This window comes from Schistosoma haematobium, chromosome 3 (assembly GCF_000699445.3).
Source record: "Schistosoma haematobium chromosome 3, whole genome shotgun sequence".
NCBI classification, from domain to species: domain Eukaryota; kingdom Metazoa; phylum Platyhelminthes; class Trematoda; order Strigeidida; family Schistosomatidae; genus Schistosoma; species Schistosoma haematobium.
The window spans coordinates 40830823-40854154 of record NC_067198.1 but is presented as its reverse complement, the minus strand read 5'-3'; the positions used below and the strand labels follow the sequence as shown (position 1 = coordinate 40854154).

General features: G+C 34.4%; 1 protein-coding gene across 1 annotated transcript in view; it reads left to right on the top strand.

Moving 5' to 3' along the window:
* The first annotated feature begins 489 nt into the window (after positions 1-489).
* AMIGO3 (Adhesion molecule with Ig-like domain 3) overlaps positions 490-23332 on the top strand; it is a 68625-nt gene continuing 45782 nt past the window's right edge. Inside the window, exon 1 of the mRNA XM_012939406.2 lies at positions 490-799. The gene's annotated coding sequence lies outside the window, so the exon portion shown is untranslated. The remainder of the gene's footprint in view (positions 800-23332) is intronic.

The following is a 23332-nucleotide window of genomic DNA, read 5'->3' as shown; positions in this document are numbered from 1 at the left end:
TGGATATGTCTCTCAATTTCGTGGATTGGTTAAAGTTACACATTAACATCATTGGACGATTGCCAGCTCGCTGGTCTAATGGTTAAGTGCTTGTGAGCGAGACTGATAGGTCCTGGGTTAGAATTTCGCGGTGGACGGGATCATGAATGCGCACTGCTTAGGAGTCCCACAATAGGATGAAATGGTCATCCAATGCTTCCAGGTTTTCCAATGATGATCTAGCTTTATTTAACTCATGATTTCAACTATTGAAACATTACTATCCTGAATTCGAATTGATTGGTTCGGATTGGATTGACACATGTCACATTAATTCTAACTTGTCTCATGCTAATTTTCATTATTTATCTAACATAAACATGTATATTGCTATGTTATATCATAGATATTACAATTTTGAGTCGTATGACCAATATTTTACAATCTAAAGCATAAAATTTATCAACCAATCATATTAGCCTAATTATCAACCAATGATAATTTCAACCAATCAAATTAAAGATACAATGGAATTAGTTGCCATCACTTGAATTTAAAGAAACATAAAAGCATGATTACATGTAATAAGGAGATTTTTGTGGATTTGACCATCTGAGGTTTTCTTTTCATCAAAGTGTTTGATAATTAACAAATTTTCCTTATAGAAGAAGACTGAATTCGTAGTGGATTTTAATCTATTATACATCAAATATTATATATACTTATATATATTACTGAAAACTTGCGGACAGATTGAAATGTAAACTGTCTATTATCTAATAATACATGGGAAATATTAAAGAACAAATTATAATATCCGGTAAGTATTTGGTTTGTTAATTAATGAAGTAATATTAATACAACAAATTTTATATACTTTTGATGAGAACAAATGTTTATATTGACTAGGAATGACATTTTCGTAGCGTAACTTGTTTATTTAGATGGGAACTTTTTAAAATGAGAACCTTATTATTTTCAATGTTGATGTTAGGTGACTGAATAGTCTGTTTTGTGTTCCATCATTATATATATATATATATATATATATATATATATATGACAGAAGAATAATCGGTGGGGCTATAATTCATGGACGACCTTTGAGCGACGCTAAAATGACCTTGAGAGTGTCTACTCGCCGAATATTCCTATCCATAAAGATTTATCAGGTCCAAATTGATGCTCTGAAATAACACCCAAGACAAATACTTTAAAAATACAGTACATGAAAGTAAAATCGTTTAGAAAATAAAATTGTTGATATCAGAATGTTAAGTATACAATGTAAACCTTAATAAATTTTACATCAGTTGATATTGTAAGTGTAATAATCAGAATAAATTAAAGTAACAAAGAATGAAATAGTTAAAATCATATAAGTTATTTCGTTGTCAAGGTTGATATAACTTATTCCCTCAGTTTACTTTAATATCATTCAGTTGGGTTTATTAATTTAACTTTTTTTTCACTATGGTAACTGAGACAGTTGAGCATTCTGTTGACAGTATTTACAATTATTCCTTTCACTTATTTAACAATTGATACCATAAATTCTGTTGTTTTTTAAAAATAATCTGGACTTAATTGAACAAATAATTTCATGCTTATTCGTATATGAGTCACAAGTTCGTGTGTGGGCTACAAAGCCGCCTAATCTACACTTCATACCACAGGCCCAGTATTTTGAAAGTGAATTACCGTAACGACTTATCTCCCATTACTCTCCATTTGTCTATGATCCCATCAACAATAAACAAGTAACAAAGATCTTCAATCCTCACTATTAAAATATAATTATGGCATAATCATATGCAATATAAAGGTACCCACATGTTAATTATATAATCTTAAGTTAAGCACACATAATTCATTGCCTGGAAAGTACAATTTACATAGTGTAATATTTAATTGTGATTGTATAATACAATCATTTCCCCGAAGTTTATGCTGATGATGTCATTCAGAAGAACAATAAAAACTCCGTGACTAAACCATCCAGTTCAAAGAACAAAACTTCATAAAAATCATCCATTTGAACTACAAATCTTCTCCACAATCATCTTTCACATTTTGTTTTTGAAATAGACGTGAATCTTTTATTGGTTAATTATCTCTTTTTGTTTTAGAAGATTGACATACTAATTCATGAAGAGTTATTCAAAAATACTATTGTCATTTAGGCAAATACATTAATTGAAATTAACTACTATTAAGAATTATCTGATTTAGTTCTAAATGACAAAATGTATATGAATTTACTATTCAGGATAAATAGTATTATCTTATTATCTGTCACTACACATACATGTACACTATCGTTTTTTTTACTTCACATAAATTATAGACAAAATATACTTCTACTCTCTCTTACACCGTTGATTAGTTCAATATTGATGTACACATAGAAACACATATATGGATTGTGGTAAATCGATGAAATAGTAATCAATTTTCATTCTTCATCTATTGTCTTGTCTAATTGAAGTAACCTTGTTATTCTTAATGATTTGATTTTTTTATTATGGATAATAGTTGTCATTTAGATAGAACCAGTATTTAAATAAAATTAACTGAAATAATTGAAGTTAAACATTAGTACCGTTGGATGCTGGCTAGCTCAGTGATTTAGTGGTTAGAACGTTCGCGCGCGACACTAATAGGTCCTTGGTTTGAATCTCCCGAGACGGGATCTCGGATGAGCAATTCTGAGGAGTCCCACAATATAACGAAACAGTTGTCTAGTGCTTTCAGGTTTTCAATGGTGGTCTAACATCAATCAGTTCATGATCTCTAACATAAACTTAATAATCACCATAACCCTATAATGTTAAATTTATGTATTAGAGATTCTAACTTCTTAAGTTCACAGTTATCATGAATATCACTACTCTTACTGTTTTTTGTTTTCTTTTCACTATGTTGATTTATTTGGTATGAAATCTGTAAGAGATAATATCTTAAGTCGATATATTAAGTTTTGCATATGTTTTTCTACATTGTCTATCACCTGTATATATTCTCACACTAATTTCATTCTTTCATATTCGTTATTCTATTCTTTGAATATATTCGTAATTATGAAGAACATAAAATTTTAATGTCTGTAACATAATTTATATGAAAAAAAAACAACTAAAGAAAACTGATCAAATTCTTAGATAGTGACTAGTAGCAGAATATAGTAGATTATAGTAAACATATTTCGTTATGTGTGTAACTCTTCAGTTGAATATCCCTACTTCTCATCACTATAAATATATATGCTGAGATTTTCGTACTTTATAGGATATTTCGTGGTGAACTCTAGTATGTTACTTATTAAGTCATTGAATCATCGTAATTGTTCACTTGTCTAATAGATAATACTTATAATTTGTAGATATTTATATTTCCAAGATTGTATTTGACTAGATTTTTATTGATTTGAAACATTTTCAAAGGATACCTCATAATTGTATAAAACGTTAATCGGAATAACATTTTGTAACATTGGTGTAGAGTTGTAAGAGAATTTGTCGATGTGGTGATTGCAACATAAGGGAAAGTATGCAAACGCGAACACATGTGAATATGAATCGGTGGAAGAGTTATAATGTGTAATTCAGTCGAGTGTAAGGAAGAGACAGGAGAAGTATAAATGTGAAAATATATTTGATATGATGTATGTGTAACAAGTGACTGATTGCCCAAACCTTGCTGCCACTTTGACATGGTGGTCGGAGTCACCTATCGAGCTATACTGGCTGGAACAATCGTTCCTCAAGGTCCTACCATGCCAGACAGGTTGGTTGAAGAGCGGCAGGACTAAAAGCAACAAAACCAAGGTTCGAGGGCAAAGTCGTACCTTTGACTGTACAGAGGTGTGACAGCAGTAAGATGTTTCCCTCAGACAAATAGCATAACAGAGATGCTGCCTTCTCACAAAAGAAGGGTGGGGTTAGAAAAGGTCGACCCTAGAATTGCACACCTCGCCTTATCCCACGGATTTCAGTCTCCGGCGGTAAGGTCTCAAAAAGTACGGGGCTAACACGAATATTACTCACAAAAAAGTCGTGTGTGACCGATGTCAAGCAGTTGTCCCTTAGACACTGTGGTCACGTTCTGAGGTATCTCTAGAACTGTTTCACGGTGTGGGCGACCGGGAAGTGCTAACCACCCCCATACCACTCAGCTCTCAAGAGCTGACTGACATAGCTGTAAGTTGAAGAATGGGGAAAATTTTATAGAAACCTTACAAATTGTCATGATGAAGAAGTGTGTTGTTATTTTAAATGTTTTGCAATATTTACCATTAGTTGCCTCCGTATTAATTTATCTTTTGATGTTTCGAGCTTTTAATTATCTTATAAATAGTTAGAAAACAACAGATACTTTTAATAATAAGCATACATTAGTACAAATATAACTGACGACTTACTAAATGATACATACACTTAGTTTCTCAACTAGTAGATCACAAGTTTGAATCTCACTTGATTGAATTCATTTTGTATAGACTGACAGCATCATTTTTTATTATACAATCAATGTAATTCAAAACCTTTTATATGAGTCTGTATTCAAGGTGCATGGGGTTTTGAACAATTATATTCATATTGTTACACCGATCAACGGTGAAACTCTAAGACGGTAAATGTCAACTACATGTTATTTGTACTTAACTACATGTAAAATTAAGTTGAAGACGATTTATTCGAGGATGAAACGCATTGATCACCAATGTACTCCAATTTCATTAGTAAAGGGAAATGAATTTCGTATCATTTACGTAACACTACATTGTAGTTAGTACCAGCATAGGATATTTCACTGGATAATGGAGTTTAGTAACTTGAGCCAATGTACATACATACCAAGTTCTACGTTGTGACTGACTGACATGTCTCTCGTCAGAACACCAGTCCCGAAATTTCACACATTTTTTTCCTTTCTATTACTAATCTTTTCTACTATTAATGCCCTGGTACGGCCGAGAGTGGAGAGAGTCCACTCTCCCTCTCAAAATGCCCTTACATGGCCATACGTATATAGCCTCTGACAGGGAAGTCCTACTCATTGCCTTCTCGTGGCATCACTGTTGTTTACGAAAATGAGAGGACGAAAAGCGAATGTCCGGCACTTTAACCGGATTCCAAACCAATGGTGCATATGAGATCCAGTATCCTGCGGGAACAAATGGCGTATGAACCAATTGTTGGTCACCGGCTTCCATGGGACTGCATCTCCTTACGATGCTCCACTGCCTTGTGGATCAGACCTTCAGGTCGAAGGCTCGGGGAGTGGCTCCCTGAGAAAACCACCTGTTTCGGTTTGGGCACCCGGGTAGTATCACAGCTCTTACACATATCGAATGAGATTTGTGTGGCGCATATATATTTGGTGCTTCTTTGTACCATTATCTGTGCGTTGAAATAAAATAAAATAAATTAATGATCTGTCATAACTTGAACTGATGAACGTATGTATTAGATTCTGTGTTATCTATGACTGAGTGATTGATAACAAAACCTACAAAAGTTCACCAACCTTCGTCACCTTGTTTCATGTTAAGATGTACGAAACTGGTTTCTCAATTTATACATGTTCATATTCTTAACTATATGAACAAGCCTTTTTGCTACAAGTAACAATAAGACTGATATATCCAGAATTTTGAACAATAAATAAAGTTTCTTGAACAGATTATATTGAAATCTTATAGTGTTTCCCAACGTTATACATATGTATGTATATATATATACATCACGATCACATTCATACAATTGATTTGCTTTCATTGTTCTAAAGTGAATCAATAATGGTTAGGCTTTTTATATTTGTCATAGACAATTAACCTCTTACCATCACTACAAATCTTTTATATTGGTGACATTAGAGTGAATACACATAATAAATGTTTAATTAACTCGTTGAAATAAACTCATTCTTAAAATATCAAGTCATCATGAGATAATTTTAATAGATTCTTTTTGATTCACCTCCGTTATATGTATATATATCTTTTCTGCCAATTATCATTCTCTCTATCTCCTCCCTCCTCCTCCTACTAATACTACTCAATCTCTTGTGTAATAAGTAGTAGTTGATATGCATGCATCATATGACAATGTATACAATGAATTTATTTATTCAATATAATCAAAAAGAAATATTTATTTGGCTTCTTTCTGTTGTTCTCTTGCTTCAAGTACTCTTTTCTTTCAATGTCTTTTTTGTTTGTTTCTGCAAGTACGGCAAATAATCAATAAATGTCTATTTCAATAGATCAATAGTCATTGTGACTATGTGTAGAGGTGATTATGTTTTTTTTCGGTGGTTTCTCAAAATGTAATGATATATGAGTATATATCTATCTATCAAATTGTTCCACTGTTTCAGCGTTTTTTGTTGTTGTGTGTAGTTAAATTGATGAGATTTACACACAAGAATATTCACATATATATATATATATACACACAGACACACTTCAACATACTTGAAGACGCAACGATTAGACGCCCTTTTAACAGATAGAAAAAAAAAGATAAGTAGTAGAATGATTGAATATAGTGATTGAGAACAATATATGTATAACCATTTGAAGACAATGAAACGATTGATTTCGGAGTATACTGTGAAGTTTCAGTCAGTCAGCTACTACGTAGGATCAGGCACATATATGTATCGATCCAAGTTGCCATTACCGCATTAGCACAGCAAGATGAACACTGGATTCATAGAGCTGTAAAGTTTATACTAGAAAAATGTCACCTTGTGAATATTTAATATATATCAAGGGAATCTGTACTTAATGCACATAGACCAACAAAGAGTGATTAAATTTCCGTCCTCATTATTAATAATGGGATAATTCAAACCCTTACTTTTAATGTTATATATATTATGCTTGTTGAAAAAAGTTAATAACTATTTGCATTCAATAGTGGAGTAGACAATGTGTTAGATTTTAAAATGAAATGTTCGAGGTTCGAGTCCTGATGTGAATATCCACACGAATACAAGTATATCCATCTGGCAAGTCACTGATAGCATTATAATATTAAACCCTATAGGCAGTCAATTAGGTTTCTTTTTATCCTGTCACCAATTTCTACACTGTTATGAGTACAAAAGTGTAGTAAAAAACTTTTTTTTTGGTTGCGTTAATGAAAGTAACATTGATCGATTATATCCTCCTTGAAATTTGACGGATTATAACACAATCTATGGTATGCACAGCAGAATTCATAATTATGGACAAATGTCTGGAAACTTTATAGGTTTCTAATCAAGTCGAAGTTAATAAATAACATTTGCATATTAATTATATGCGACGGTATGAATATGTACATGTGGTGAAAGTTATTAGCTAATCAATTTCATTAAAATATCACCTTTAAAAATGATAATCGAGTAATTAGTAACTGGATGTATATAAATTCTAATATCGTAATATTAGGATGAAGTAATAGGGTAATAACGTTGGGTGCTGACTTAGTGGTTGAAAGGTTAAGAGCTCTCACTAGATACCAAAGTCCTGGATTAGATGACCGCGTGCAGAGCTGTGGATATCCACTTCCGAGGAGTCCCATCCTAGGAAAGAAAAACCGTACAGTGCTTGTAGGTCTTTAACAGTTGTCTAACTTACATCGATTCATAATTTAAATGTAATATTTTATTATAATGATAACTAAGTGATTTGCGAAAATTTGTCCACTTTTCTGCCAGCTGTCATAATGAACTAATAAAAACTAGGAGATTTATAGATAACTGTATCGTTCTAATTTAAGACTACTGAATTATAATACTAGGTCCTGATAAAAATTGAGTATAGCTTTGTATATGTGCACAATATATCTGAAACAAACGTCCAGTACTGGTCCCTGGTTTTTAACTACTCATCTAATGAAACCGTTATTGAACTGATCTCTACTACCTCATGAAAATAAATTACTATTACTATTATTTATTATTTGAACACATAGATATTGATACGAGGGGGCACCAGATATATATGCGCCACACAAATCTCATTTGATTTATGTGAGGGCTGTGACACTGCCCGGGCACCCAAACCGAAATAGGTGGTTTTCTTTGGGGGCCACACTAGGAGCCTCCGACCTGAAGGTCTGATCCACAAGGCAGTGGAGCAACGTAAGGAGATTCAGTCCCATGAGAGCTGGTCACTAACGACTGGTTCATATGCTATTTGTTCCCTCAGGATACTGGATCCCATGTACATCAATGGTTTGGAATCAAGGTTTTCCAACTGCCCTAGGTAGGCTCTCCGTGTCCATCAACCCAGTTAAAGCACCGGACATTCGCTTTTCGTCCTCTCAATTTCGTAAACAACACTCGTGGTGCGAGAAGGCAGTGAGTATGACTTCCCTGTCAGAGGCTATATACGCGTGGCCATGTGAGAGCATTTGGAGAAGGGGAAGCGAACTCCCTACTCTCGGCCGTTCCAGGGAATTTGAGGGCCGTAAAAATAAATATTTATTCATGAAAATACATATTTCTTTACCAAAAAAATTAGTGGAACTCTGCAAGTAAGTAGAGATACATATACTGTACTATAAGCTATATTGTTTTGGTAAAAACTAATGATACTATCCATCTATGTAATCTAATATTTGAAAAGTAAAATTCGCATATGCCATCAAATGATTCAAGTTTGAATATATTTAATGACTAAGTGATTTTTTACTGTGAAATAACCAATCACAGGACAAGAATAAAACGTAAGTAACAAAAATAGGAACAGAATAATAAGTAATCATCACAGATTATCTTATCCACCACCACCCCTTATTTTTGGGAAAGTATTTTCCATTTTCACATTGACGATTTATGATATCCACTAAGATGTTATCTTTTGTTAGTTCACGCAACAACAACAACAACAACAACTAGAGCAAAAATACCGTTAGAAGTACAAGTGTAAGTAAGTATGCATATTCTTAATATAAAAGATTAATAGAACATGAAAAGAAAAGTACTTATTGGGAAAGTGAAATAGGGATGACAAGTATATCTGTATATATATATGATTCATCTTATATTATTTGGTTATATATTTGCTCCCATTAAGTATATCATGTTGACCATATTTATTTATCTTGTAAATTGTGTTGAAAAATTTGACATTTATATACTTTTCTCTTTGAAAAAAAAAAACAAACTATAAATTATATATTAATGTTTATATATCATGAATCTAATATAGTTTCCTTTATATTCATTCGGTACATTCGATTGTTTGTTTGTGTTTCTTCTCTTTTATCTCACTTACTATTTCATCTTCTTGAATCTGGAAACGACAAAACAATAACAATGATATAAACAGGAAATTTATGAGGAGAGTGAGAGAGGGAGGGAGAAAAGTAGGGGGAAAACAAATAAATGTTTATATAAGTAGTCTTGACTATTGATTTTAATCATTGTTAAACAGATTTGATAAAGGAAATGGATTTACTGAACTAAGATAACTTATTTAAAGTTATTTATATATAAAAGGAGGCACCAAATAGACAGGCTGAGATACTGTCCGGGTGCCCAAACTAAAGGTGATTTTCTGTGAGGGCCACACTCAGAGCCTTTGACCTAAAGGTCTGATTCATAAGGCAACGTAAGGAGATGCGGTCCTATGATAGCCGGTCACCAACAATAGGTTTATACACCATTTGTTCCTTCCTGTAGCCCATGTACACCATTGGTTTTCAATCAGGTTTTTTCAACTCCCCCAGATGGATTCTCCATGTCCACAAAGCCGGTTAAATTACCAGACATTTGCTTTTTATCCCCTGAATTTGCTAAACAACACTACTGCCGCGAGAAGATAGTGTGTAAGACTTCCCTGTCAGTGGTTGTATGCACGTGGCCATATGGGAGCATTCGGAGAGGAAGAGCGGACTTTCTCCACTCTCGGCCGTACCAAGACATTTGGGGGCTACTTATTTAGAGTATGTAGATTGTGATTAACAATGGAAAACAAAGTGCTTGTTTTGTCTTAATTATAACTTGTCAGCTAGATGTAGTTACATTTCATTGTTTATATTCATATTGAGATTCTTTCCCAGTATTATGTATTTCAATGTACAATGATCTAGTTGTGATTATCACTAACATGATGACTCAAACCTTGAGTAATAATAATGCAAGTTGATTGTTGACAGAAACTCGACCTATTATCTTATATTGGATAATAATATTCGGTGAGACTATGATTTATGGACGACCTTTGAGCAACGCCAAAATGATATTGAGAGGGTCTACTTACATAATAGGGCTAAATGAAGGTTATAAAGCAGTTTAAAGAATAATGATAATGGTTCACAGTTGATGGGTAAGGGTTAGGATTTAGATTTATGGTTTTCATCATGAACTGACATCAGCTAAAATGTCAAGATGTTATTTGGCCAAATAGATGAATGAATTTCGTGCCAAAATCCAAGATCTGTTATCCTAAATCTGATCGGTTCGTCTATAAATTATAGTCTCGCCTAATATTCAATGGAAAACCACTTATTGATTATGTATATGTTAGTTGATCACGTTGTAATGTTACTGACATTGAGTAGTGAATATGTAAATTTCGATTAGAAACAGCAATTTTTTCGACACTGGAAAATTCCTTAAAACAACGTCGACTTGCCTCAATTTGCGAATCTGTATATAGTTTTCTACTTGGCTCAGTCAGTGGGTTAGACTAAATTACTCATAGCCAAGAACCTAGAGATAATCGAATCCAAATAATACCTCGCTTATAGATGAAATAATTTATAGTTTTAACACTGAAAGTATGACGATAATACATCAGTATGTGAAACAGTTCACTTTAAAAAAACCCTGTCTGCTAGATGTTATTTAGTTGAAATCAGCCCGAAAGAAACTCTCTATATAAGTTTCGTATTGGTTGGCTTTAGTCATCAAGTTGTACCGAATCTATGCTTCTTTGAGATTCAAACATGAGTCACAGAATAAAACGAATTCTCATCTCTAATCCATACAATTAAGTCGATATTGATTGTTCGTAATGAAATTGAAAGTAATAATGTTAGGAGGAATACGACACATATGATTGGATATAGTTAAGATTAACTTGTAATTATATAATCATGGGTATTGTTGAGGAGTCTATTATAAGGATAAAATGGCCATTCAATACTTCCAAGCTTCCCATGATGATGGGCTAGCTTCATTTGACTCATGAATTCAGCTATTAAACTGTAATGATATGTTTAAAATGAGGCTATGCTTACCAGTGTCCCTTCTATATTTCTTTATCCATAGGATTAATGATTAGTTTTAATTTAATTATCATTCTAATATGTGGACAAATTGATTTAAGGAAGAAAAAAATCGATAATCCAACCCCTTCTTTATAAATATTATATTCTTCTGCCACACTGTGTCATGATTACATAACACTTAGATGTCTCAGATTATTTGATTATAAAGGTCAAGTGGTATATTTCCTAATATTATGATGATAGTAGTTAGATGTAACAATTAGTTAGGATATTATATGTTTTAAGAAACTTGAACTTACATAAGGGTCACTGATTTTATTTATATTTCAATAAACGGCACTATGAACTTGTTATAAACCTTCGGTTAGACATTGATTTGACTGACTTTTGTTTATCACAGTGATATGTTTTAAACTATGATAGTGGTTAGCCATCTTATATTTTCTGTTAGAGTTGGAAAAGAGTGTCCAGGACACGGTTGGATCTAGATTGCTGATGGGTGGACTATCCTCCTCCACGAAGAGTAACAGGCGTAAGTAATTAAATAAGTCTACGTCTGGGAAATTTTTTTATTTTTATCAAAGAGATTTAATTGTTTTAAATAATATAAACCAGAACATTAGTTTACATCTCAACTACCAAACAATAGATTTGTGGATTCTTTTTTTTTGTTTCGTCATACTATTTAATCATTGACCTGATGACCTGACCTATTGTATTAACATTTAACCATACATTAATTAAATCCAGTTACTAGTTCACATTGTAGTATAGTGATAATAAATAATTATCCCTATTGTCACGCCTTTCTTTTGTTAAGTAGTCCAATTATTCCATTCATAAAGATGAATGATGTTTTTTTCTCCTAAATATTCCATGTTTTTAAGTATGTACTTGAATAATTGTTTAAACATTGAATAGATTCCACTTCAGAAAAACAAAGAACACAAGCTAAGAACATCTTTATTTTTTCTTCTTCAAAATGGTTGTTACCTACTTAGTACCACTTAAAAGTAACGCTAACAAATCATAGATACATATCATATTCATCATAGTAATATGTTATGGCTGTGATATCTTTCATGTGAAAAACATGACCAGGTTCTTTAGTCTTCATTTGTACTACTAGTACAACTTAGTATTATTACTATTTGCAGACATACTTGGTCTTTATTTAATAAAGATTCATTTCAAGTAACAGTTTAGAGAAGCTAGTATGAAAGAATGTCTGAAATATGATCATATACACACTGTTGTTATTTATATGAGTAGACAACTAAAACAATCGAACTCAATAGACGCGTATTATTATTACATGAAATGATTAGCATCATTGCTTTTGTTTCTAGTCTTATTGAAATCCATTATTTTTGTTGTTTCGCCATTTCTCTCTTTCTCTCGCTCGCTCTCTCTGTTACTCTTCTATCTCTCTGTTCTCTATTCATTTACAAACTCAACTACCTATCATAATTTGAGTTATCACACGTTTGTATATATACATAAGCGTTTTTTTTCTTTTCATTGTTAACTATCAGTTTTCATTAATTCTATTTCTATTTATGAATTAGTGAAATAATCTAAATGAATTCACTGAATATGTTAATCATAATAATATGTGTATTCATAATGCTGTGAGAAGAGTGAGTTGATTTGCATGTATTCATTCATTCATTCATCCATGCATTTATTCATCAATGTCCTTGTATATTTATCTAACCACACATTTATATTTTGTCTACTATAACACAAAAATCAGAGCATAACAATTAATATCAACAAATGAATAGCATGTAAATTAGATATATATATATGTGTACACTTAATCTATATGTACATGTGTATGCTTGTGAGTAATATGGACTATAAGTTGAATGATTTGAGTTGGTAAGTAGCTTGATTTAAGTAAATGAAGAAAATAGTCATCATTATTATTGTTGTTATTAACATCATCATCATCATCATCCATCGTCATCATCATCATCATCATCATCATCATCATCATCATCATCATCATCATCATCATCATCATCATCATCATCATCATCATCATCATCATCATCATCATCATCAATGTCAACATCATCATTATCATTGTCGTCACAATCATGTTGCAAACAATAAACACATACATTATCTTCTTCATTCATTCTCATTTAGATAATTTATTTTGTTTTCTTATCTTTTCATCATTACTTACTTAATCAATAATTCTAATTCACTTGATAACATTATTGTGAAGAGTAAAAATGAAGAAATGACAAGTTAGTCTAATGAAAAGATTGTACATGCTCAATGTATAATAGATTTTAAAATAAGCGCAATTAATCAAATTGAATAATTACATATATTGAATTAAAATTTGAGGGAGATTTAAACAGAAAAGATTTTATTAGTGAATTTATTTATAGGTTATGAAAAGTATCATGTAAGAAATTTGTTATATATACCAAATGCCCTGGTACGGCCGAGAGTCGAGAGAGTCCGCTCTCCCTCTCGAAATGCCCTTACATGGCCATACGTATATAGCCTCTGACAGGGAAGTCCTACTCACTGCCTTCTCGTGGCGGGGGTGTTGTTTACGAAAATGAGAGGACGAAAAGCGAATGTCCGGCACTTTAACCGGATTCCAAACCAATGGTGCATACGAGATCCAGTATCCTGCGGGAACAAATGGCGTATGAACCAATTGTTGGTCACCGGCTTCCATGGGACTGCATCTCCTTACGATGCTCCACTGCCTTGTGGATCAGACCTTCAGGTCGAAGGCTCGGGGAGTGGCTCCCTGAGAAAACCACCTACTTCGGTTTGAGCACCCGGGTAGTATCACAGTCCTCACACATATCGAATGAGATTTGTGTGGCGCATATATATTTGGTGCCTCCTTGTACCAATATCTATGTATTAAAATAATAATAATAAATAATTAGACAATTTCAAATGTAATTTCAATAGTTGAGATAATGAGTCAAGTGAAGCTAGATCACTATGGAAAACCTGGAAGCTTTGGATGGCCGTTTCGTCCTATTGTGTGACTCTTAAGCAGTGTGGATCCAATATCCCGCATGGCAGGATACATCGGTCTTGCACGCGAACGCTTAATCTCTTGTTCACTGAACTGGTTGACATCCAATGGTGTTAATGTCTAACATCAACCAATACACGAAATTGAGCCACAGGTTCAACATTGTCTTCAATGAGTTACTATCTCACAATAACGCTTCCAGCTTTTCCATTGTTGTGTCTAGATTCAATTTACTCATGATATCGACTATGAAATTACTATAGTGTCTACAAAAACTAAAAAAATGAGTCTAGTTTGTGATGAAAACTTCCTTCAAATTGATATAATCTCCATAAATCACACAGATAATCTATAGTCATTTGTTCATTAGTCATTAACTTTTAAGTGGATTCCAAATATTCTATCTAAAAAGTTTGATTCATAAACTTTGACAATGCCTGTAGTAAGACAGTATTGGTTAGTCGCAGTATGTAACAAATATTTTGGATTGAAAATTCTGACCACTGAATTTTGGCTAATCTGATCATTCGTAACATAAACACAGTGAAACTTGAAGTTACTTGATCCAAACTTCAGTGTTAGACGATACCATGGTTCACTGATCTCCAGATTTTCATCTACTAGCCAGTCGAATTAAAATCATTTCTACAGATCCTTCAAGAAAACAACAATAAATTGAAAAAAGATTTCTCATAATCACTGCTTTGTTCAAAGTTCATATAAATTATATAATGAAATATTTCAACATACAGGTTTACTTTCAATGGTTAAGATCATGAGTCAATTGAAACGAGACCACCATGGAAAACCTGGAAGCACTGGACGTCCGTTTCGTCCCATTGTGAGACTCCTCAGAAGTGCGCATCCACGACCTCGCCCCCTGCGAGATTCGAACCCAGGACCTACTGCTTTCGCACGCGAGACCACTGACCCGACATCCAACAGTGTTAATGTCTAACTTCAACTAATCCACCAAATTGAGCGACATATCCACCATTGTCTTCAGTGAGTTACTATCTCATAACAAACCTGGTTGAACTTCACTGGTCAGGTTTACTGTTGATTCCCTTTATCATTATTTAATTATAGAAATGGTCAAAATGAAAACATTCATATTTCATTTATCAATCTTTTCTTTAATAAATAAGACAAGTTGAAACCATTATCAAGTTATGTATGTAGATGTATATATATATACCATTTTAGTTAACATTAATGTCAATCATGATTGATTCGGTATACATACAAGAAAATTCGAGGTCTTCTATAGATATACTTGGCATATCGTATGAACTCTATAACATAGTAAATTAAATCAACACAATGTCAAAATTAATACAGTCTGATATTTTCCTTCATTCAGTCTTATTATTATTATTATTATCTGATGAATGTGTGTTGATATGTTTACTTCTTTAATTTCTTTTCCTATTAATTATTAATGACCTTTTCATTTGTTCAAAAAGGGAATAGAATCATTATTTGATAATCAATATCTTGGAAATTTTCCCATTACATTTGTTTAGAATAAAGTTCTACTAGTTAAGATTACTGATTTCATTCAATTTAAGGCGTCTGAAAACAAATTCTAGGCTCTTCTTCTTTTTTTAAAGGCTTATCATCCAAGTGATTTAATTTATCATTAGTTCTAGTCATTATTATTATTATTATTATTATTACTATGATTAATTAGCTCAGATTGTATATCTGTTTTGATGTAAAACAACAGTAGTTGTTGTTTTCTATGTACTGAATAACAGGAACAGAATACCAAATTATACTTATATATGTATATATATGTATATGTATCAGTAATACTAATTAATGACATGCTACAGTTAATGCAGTTAATTAATTTACTTTTTGACTTATATCTGATTATATCAGTACGTCATCAGTGATATAATGAATATATTATTATAACAGAATGATAAATTACATTATTATTTCAGTTATGTTATCAGTTTCATAATGACTAATAATTTACTAATTGAATTTTCTTAAAGATAACATAAAAAGCTTTTTTGTTTGAGATCATGTACTGATTGATGTTAGACAACCATTGGAAAACCTGGAATCACTGGATGGCCTTTTTGTCCTATTGTGGGACTACTCTGAAGTGTACATCCACGACCTCGTTAGTGGGAATCGAACCCAGGGGCTTTGGCCTCGCTATCGAACACTTAAGGTCTAGACCACCCAACGGTGTTAATGTCTAATCCCAACCAATTTGCGAAATTGTGCGACCATTTTGCATTGTACTGAGGTAGATATCTGTATCTACCCGATACGGATTAGCTCCATTGGCCATGGCTTCTCACTAGAACTCCGAGAATCCCCCTCACAAAGCTAGTCACTAGTGAATGCGCACTGCTGAGGAATCTCACAATAGGACGAAATGGTCGTCTAGTGCTTACAGGTTTTCAATGGTGATCTAACATGAATCGGTTCATGATCTCAATCAAGAACTTAATAATATACACAACCTTTTACTGTCAAATAAAAGGCAACAATCCAGTAGGTCAATTAGTATGTATACAAACATAGTTTTGTTTCATGACTATGAATAATTTTATGTTGTAGCAATTATCCTCTTCATGTTTTTTGTTCAGAATTATAGTTTTTCTAGTATTTTTTGAATTTGCCTAGATTTCTGTCTACTTTTTTTCATTGTTGTGTATGGAATTTGAGTAGATAGGTAAAAGAAGAATGGTAAACCAATGATAAGTATCGTATGCTTATTTTAGTATTATGTAAACTTAAGCATTACTCCTCGTCAATGAGCATGGGCCACCCATCAGCACTCTACATCCAACTCTGTCCTAAACACTCCTTCCCAGCTCTTTCCATTTGCTATTCATCCTTTTCATATCTGCTTCTATTTCCCAACGTAATGTGTTATTTGGCCTTCCTCTTTTCCGTTTCCCTTCATGATTCCATGTTAGCGCTTGTCTCGTGATGCAGTTTGATGTTTTCTGTAATGTATGTCCTATCCACACTCAACGTCTTTTCCTAATTTCATCCTCAACTGGAAGTTGGTGTGTTCTCTCCCACAGAAGGCTGTTGCCGATGATATCCGACCAATGCATGTTGAGTATCTTACGTGGACAATTGTTTACAAATACTTGTACCTTTTTGATGATGCTTGTGGTAGTTCTGCAAGTTTCAGCTCCATACAATACAACTGACTGTGTTGACGTTCGTATTGAAGATTGTCACTTTGATAGAGGTTGACATCACTTCCTGCCAAAGTACTATTGTGACTTTAACTGTTTAACAGTCTAGGGCTTGAATTATGTATGAAAATGAATTACATACAAACTATTCCATTGTTCCTTAATATCGATATCGTTTCCACTCTGTTTTATATATTTCTTTTAACAAAAAAAATCAATAATTAATTATGATTATCCTTTTATAAATTTCTCATAATTACCATTCAGTTGTAATTATCACCTTCTTGTTTTTCTTTCTAATCTGTCAAATCGATAATTATCTCTCTTATTTCTAATCTGCAAATTATCATCATTTTGTCATATATTTCTTTCACTTTTGAATTGTTACATAACTTTCTTGTTAAGTCATTAAAGATATGGTTGTACAGTCTTAGTCATGATACTATATACGAAAGAAGATCGTTTTAATTGAATATCTTTAATCCTTCTTCAATTACACATTTATATATCCTTCGAATTGGATTACTTATTTAACAACCGATAATACTAGTCTGCTTTCCATTTAGAGATCGTTGGAGTAAGGAAAACTACTATTTATAGATGTGAAACTAGCTTATACGCTCATCGGTTCAAGTTATCATAACATATCAATACAAAACGGTCCCAGAATAGTAAAAAAAACCCTTAGATATAGGTGATATAATTCGAGAAAATATGAATTTGTGTGATAAAAAGATATAAGATAATTTTGAAATACTGGATCTAAGGGTGGATAAAAAGTAAGCGGATCTGTGTCATTGAAATCGATTGTAAACCATGTCAATTAACGTGTTAAATAACTGATTACGATATGGATGTTGATCTCAATCAAGTAATCTTCATATGTCAACCTGATTCTAGTCAATAATTAATGACTTCATGGATTGAGAACTCATCAACCAAAATATATACATAAATTATCCTTCAAAATTATACACTTTCATTAACAAAGAATTACAAAGAAAACTTACACGGGAATACTCATATAATGACTTTAAACTTGTTTAATTTACTTACTACATAGTATTGATTTAATGTAGTTAGTTCACAAACAGTTTAATGTACACCTATATTACCATCCTTGGTAGACGGACGCAGGGTATTGCGGAATGATGGTAAATCAGTTGATGAGGTTGTAAACCTTCATCGACTGAGATGGTTGGGCCACGTGTTACGAATGCTTGAACACCGATTACCACGACATGCAATGCTAACCGGTGTTCGGGATGGTTGGAAGAAATTTAGGGGCGACCAAACCAAAACGTGGCATCAGTGCTTGAAGTCACTAACTTCTAGTCTGAGCCATGTTGGTAGGTGCAGACTACTTGGTTGGGGTCCGCGTGACTATCGTAAACAATGGTTGAAGACTCTTGGTGACATCCCTCAGAATCGACCACAATGGCGTAGGTGTATACACTCTCTATCTTCCCTTAAACTAAGAAATTAAAATCGCTTCATATCTTTCTTTCTACGAACTAATTCTTTCTTCTTGTGCTATATCCTTATTGCAATCTTTCTTTTATATATTACCACCTCTGAATTAACTACTTTCATGAATCCGGTGTTCATCTTGTTGTGTTAATGAGGTATGGCAACTTGGGCCGATGCATATATGTGCCTGGTCCTAAGTTGTAGCTGACTGACTGAGACGGAGTTTGCCTCAGGATGACTAACAAACTTAAGTAAGTAAGTCAGTAAGTATATTACTATGAAGTAATTATTTCTAATACTGGTTTCAGTGAAATCAATATATCTCTATTTATCCTCATTTCTTCCTTCATTGTCTTATAATTAGTAACGTTTAATACTGAAAAAGCCTTTAGGATGTTATGTATTTTAACCATGTAATTTCAATCTACATTCTCTACATAACTACTTATAGGGTATAATATTTTAAAATGAAATCTGTCCCAACTAGTTACATGATTATTATTATTATTCATATTTCATAAGGGAATATTTACTATGGGAGCAAAAGTTACCCACCTTCAAGATGAAACCTTCAATTATTTTATTAATAAAAAGGAAATAAAACGTTTCTTTTTACTAGATTTTCATAGAAAATGAAAAAAATCTATCCTTGTTCATTTATTTTCTTAAGAAAACATTATTATATATACTTTTATTAGTTAAATTTATGGGTAGATTAAAGCCAGACCACCATTGAAAATCTAGAAGAACAGGATGGCCGTTTTGTTATGGTACGAGACTCCTCAGAAGTACATACATATAACCCTGCGCACGGGACTCAAGGCCAAAGCTAAGGAGTCCCATACTAGGAAATAACGGCCGTCTAGCTTAGATCTGATATTATATACACATTGGAAATTAACCCTCTCATTTACTGTGATATCTATTGTCGTGTTAGTTTGTTCACTTGTTTGTTACTAGTTGATTATTTCATCAACTGTATTCCATATCGTTTTGTTTGTTTAAATGTGTGTATGTGTCTATGTGTATGTGTGTATGAAAAGTGTACAAGTGAAATCTACATGAATTACATTAATAATAATGAAATATATCATAAAAACGAGATAGAAACAATAAGTGGTACTCCCCATTGTTATTATTATTATTATCATCGCAAGAATAAAGAAAACAGCGGACTCTTTTCTTTTTTACTTTACAGTAACTATCTTTTGATATTGGAATCGACACATTTTTCAATTTTTAATTCATCATTGAACAATTGAATATCATCAGCCTATTTAGTTGAATAAATTACAATAAGAGAGTTTCGGCATTTATTGATACAATACAATGAATGTATTTTCAATAATAATTGTAATAATAATAATAGTAATAATGAGCTGAATAGAAAATGCATAGCGCCGGAGGAAAATATATTACTAATGATCACTTTGTTGTTGTTGTTAGTAGTAGTAGTAGTAGTAGTAGTAGTAGTAGTAGTAGTAGTAGTAGTAGTAGTAGTAGTAGTAGTAGTAGTAGTAGTAGTAGTAGCAGCAGCAGCAGCAGCAGCAGCAGCAGCAGCAGCAGCAGCAGCAGCAGCAGCAGCAGCAGCAGCAGCAGCAGCAGCAGCAGCAGCAGCAGCAGCAGCAGCAGCAGCAGCAGCAGCAGCAGCAGCAGCAGCAGCAGCAGCAGCAGCAGCAGCAGCAGCAGCAGCAGCAGCAGCAGCAGCAGCAGCAGCAGCAGCAGCAGCAGCAGCAGCAGCAGCAGCAGCAGCAGCAGCAGCAGCAGCAGCAGCAGCAGCAGCAGCAGCAGCAGCAGCAGCAGCAGCAGCAGCAGCAGCAGCAGCAGCAGCAGCAGCAGCAGCAGCAGCAGCAGCAGCAGCAGCAGCAGCAGCAGCAGCAGCAGCAGCAGCAGCAGCAGCAGCAGCAGCAGCAGCAGCAGCAGCAGCAGCAGCAGCAGCAGCAGCAGCAGCAGCAGCAGCAGCAGCAGCAGCAGCAGCAGCAGCAGCAGCAGCAGCAGCAGCAGCAGCAGCAGCAGCAGCAGCAGCAGCAGCAGCAGCAGCAGCAGCAGCAGCAGCAGCAGCAGCAGCAGCAGCAGCAGCAGCAGCAGCAGCAGCAGCAGCAGCAGCAGCAGCAGCAGCAGCAGCAGCAGCAGCAGCAGCAGCAGCAGCAGCAGCAGCAGCAGCAGCAGCAGCAGCAGCAGCAGCAGCAGCAGCAGCAGCAGCAGCAGCAGCAGCAGCAGCAGCAGCAGCAGCAGCAGCAGCAGCAGCAGCAGCAGCAGCAGCAGCAGCAGCAGCAGCAGCAGCAGCAGCAGCAGCAGCAGCAGCAGCAGCAGCAGCAGCAGCAGCAGCAGCAGCAGCAGCAGCAGCAGCAGCAGCAGCAGCAGCAGCAGCAGCAGCAGCAGCAGCAGCAGCAGCAGCAGCAGCAGCAGCAGCAGCAGCAGCAGCAGCAGCAGCAGCAGCAGCAGCAGCAGCAGCAGCAGCAGCAGCAGCAGCAGCAGCAGCAGCAGCAGCAGCAGCAGCAGCAGCAGCAGCAGCAGCAGCAGCAGCAGCAGCAGCAGCAGCAGCAGCAGCAGCAGCAGCAGCAGCAGCAGCAGCAGCAGCAGCAGCAGCAGCAGCAGCAGCAGCAGCAGCAGCAGCAGCAGCAGCAGCAGCAGCAGCAGCAGCAGCAGCAGCAGCAGCAGCAGCAGCAGCAGCAGCAGCAGCAGCAGCAGCAGCAGCAGCAGCAGCAGCAGCAGCAGCAGCAGCAGCAGCAGTAGTAGTAGTAGTAGTAGTAGTAGTAGTAGTAGTAGTAGTAGTAGTAGTAGTAGTAGTAGTAGTAGTAGTAGTAGTAGTAGTAGTAGTAGTAGTAGTAGTAGTAATATTATTGTTACTTGTTTATTATTTAGAATTAATCGAATGATAACTATATGTTTTGTTCATTGGAATTATGGATTCAAAATAACAAGATTATTATTATCATTTTGTTGTTGTTGCTGTTGTTGTTGGTGCTGTTGTTGTTGTTGTCGATAGTATTTCAACAATAAATTTTATTATTATTATTATTATTATTATTATTATTGACTACCAAATTGTTTTATACAATAATCTTGTTTTGTTGATATGATTGTCGTAAATTAGGACATACGCGTTATTCAGTAGTACCTGGATTTTTATTAGTTTTCTACCTAAAGATAATTGATGATGATGAAAAGTATCTCTGTCATTATCTTATTCCTCTTTTTTTTTAATACTTTACATTCACTTAATTTCGTATATATTGTGTTCTGTTTTACATTGCTTATGATTATATTCAATCAGTCAGGTACAACGTAGGATCAGGCACATATATGCATCGGTCAAGGTTGCCATACCGCATTAGCCCAGCAAGATTAAAACCGAATTCATGGGAGTAGTTAAGTCAATAGTAGTAATATATAAAAGAAAGATTGCATGTAAGGATATAGTATAAGTAGAAAGATTTAGTACATGGAAAGAAAGATATGAAGCGATTTTAATCTCTTAGTTTGAGAGAAGACAGAGAGTTAGGATAGCCTAGTATTAGGTCATTGAAAGTAATTAATAGAAATCCTTGAACTTATGATTTATCCTGATCATTTTCACAAATGATTATAAAGTTTTTTAAAACTTAGATCGTCGATTTCAGCAGGTATGTTTACAACAGATGCTCTTGTACGGCCGAGAGTGGGGAAAGTCCGCTCTCCCTCTCTCTCCAAATGCTATCACATGGCCACGTGCATTCAACCACTCACAGGGAAGTCCTACTCACTCCCTTCTCGTAGTGAGGGTATTGTTTACTAAATTGAGAAAACCAAAAGCAAATGTCCGGCACTTTAACCGGGTTGGTGGACACCGATGATCCACCTAGGTTAGTTAGTAAATACTGATTCCAAACCAATGGTGTACATGGGCTCCAGTATCCTGAAGGAACAAATGGCGTATTTTCTAACTAACCTAGGTGTTTCATGGGTGTCCATCAACCCGGTTAAAGTGCCGGACATTTGCTTTTGGTTTTCTCAATTTAGTAAACAATACCCTCACTACGAGAAGGGAGTGAGTAGGACTTCCCTGTGAGTGGTTGAATGCACGTGGCCATGTGATAGCATTTGGAGAGAGAGGGAGAGCGGACTTCCCCACTCTCGACCGTATCAAGGCATTTGGAGACCTTCTTAACATCATAATTATGAATGAATTTCATTATAAAACATGATAAAATCCAAATAATCTCTGTAGTTGTTTAGCTTTTTTTAGTTATTTCAATCTGGTTTGACGCATATGTCATCATTTTTAATGATTTTTTTCTTCACAATTTATTACAAGTCTAGTCAACATACTCTGAGACACTACTGTTCTTAAAATAGGAATTAAACATTGGAAAATATAACCCATTATTATTGCTTTTTATAGGTTAATCTTAAATACACAGAATATTTATTAATAAATAATCAAAGCACCATACATTACGACTTACTTT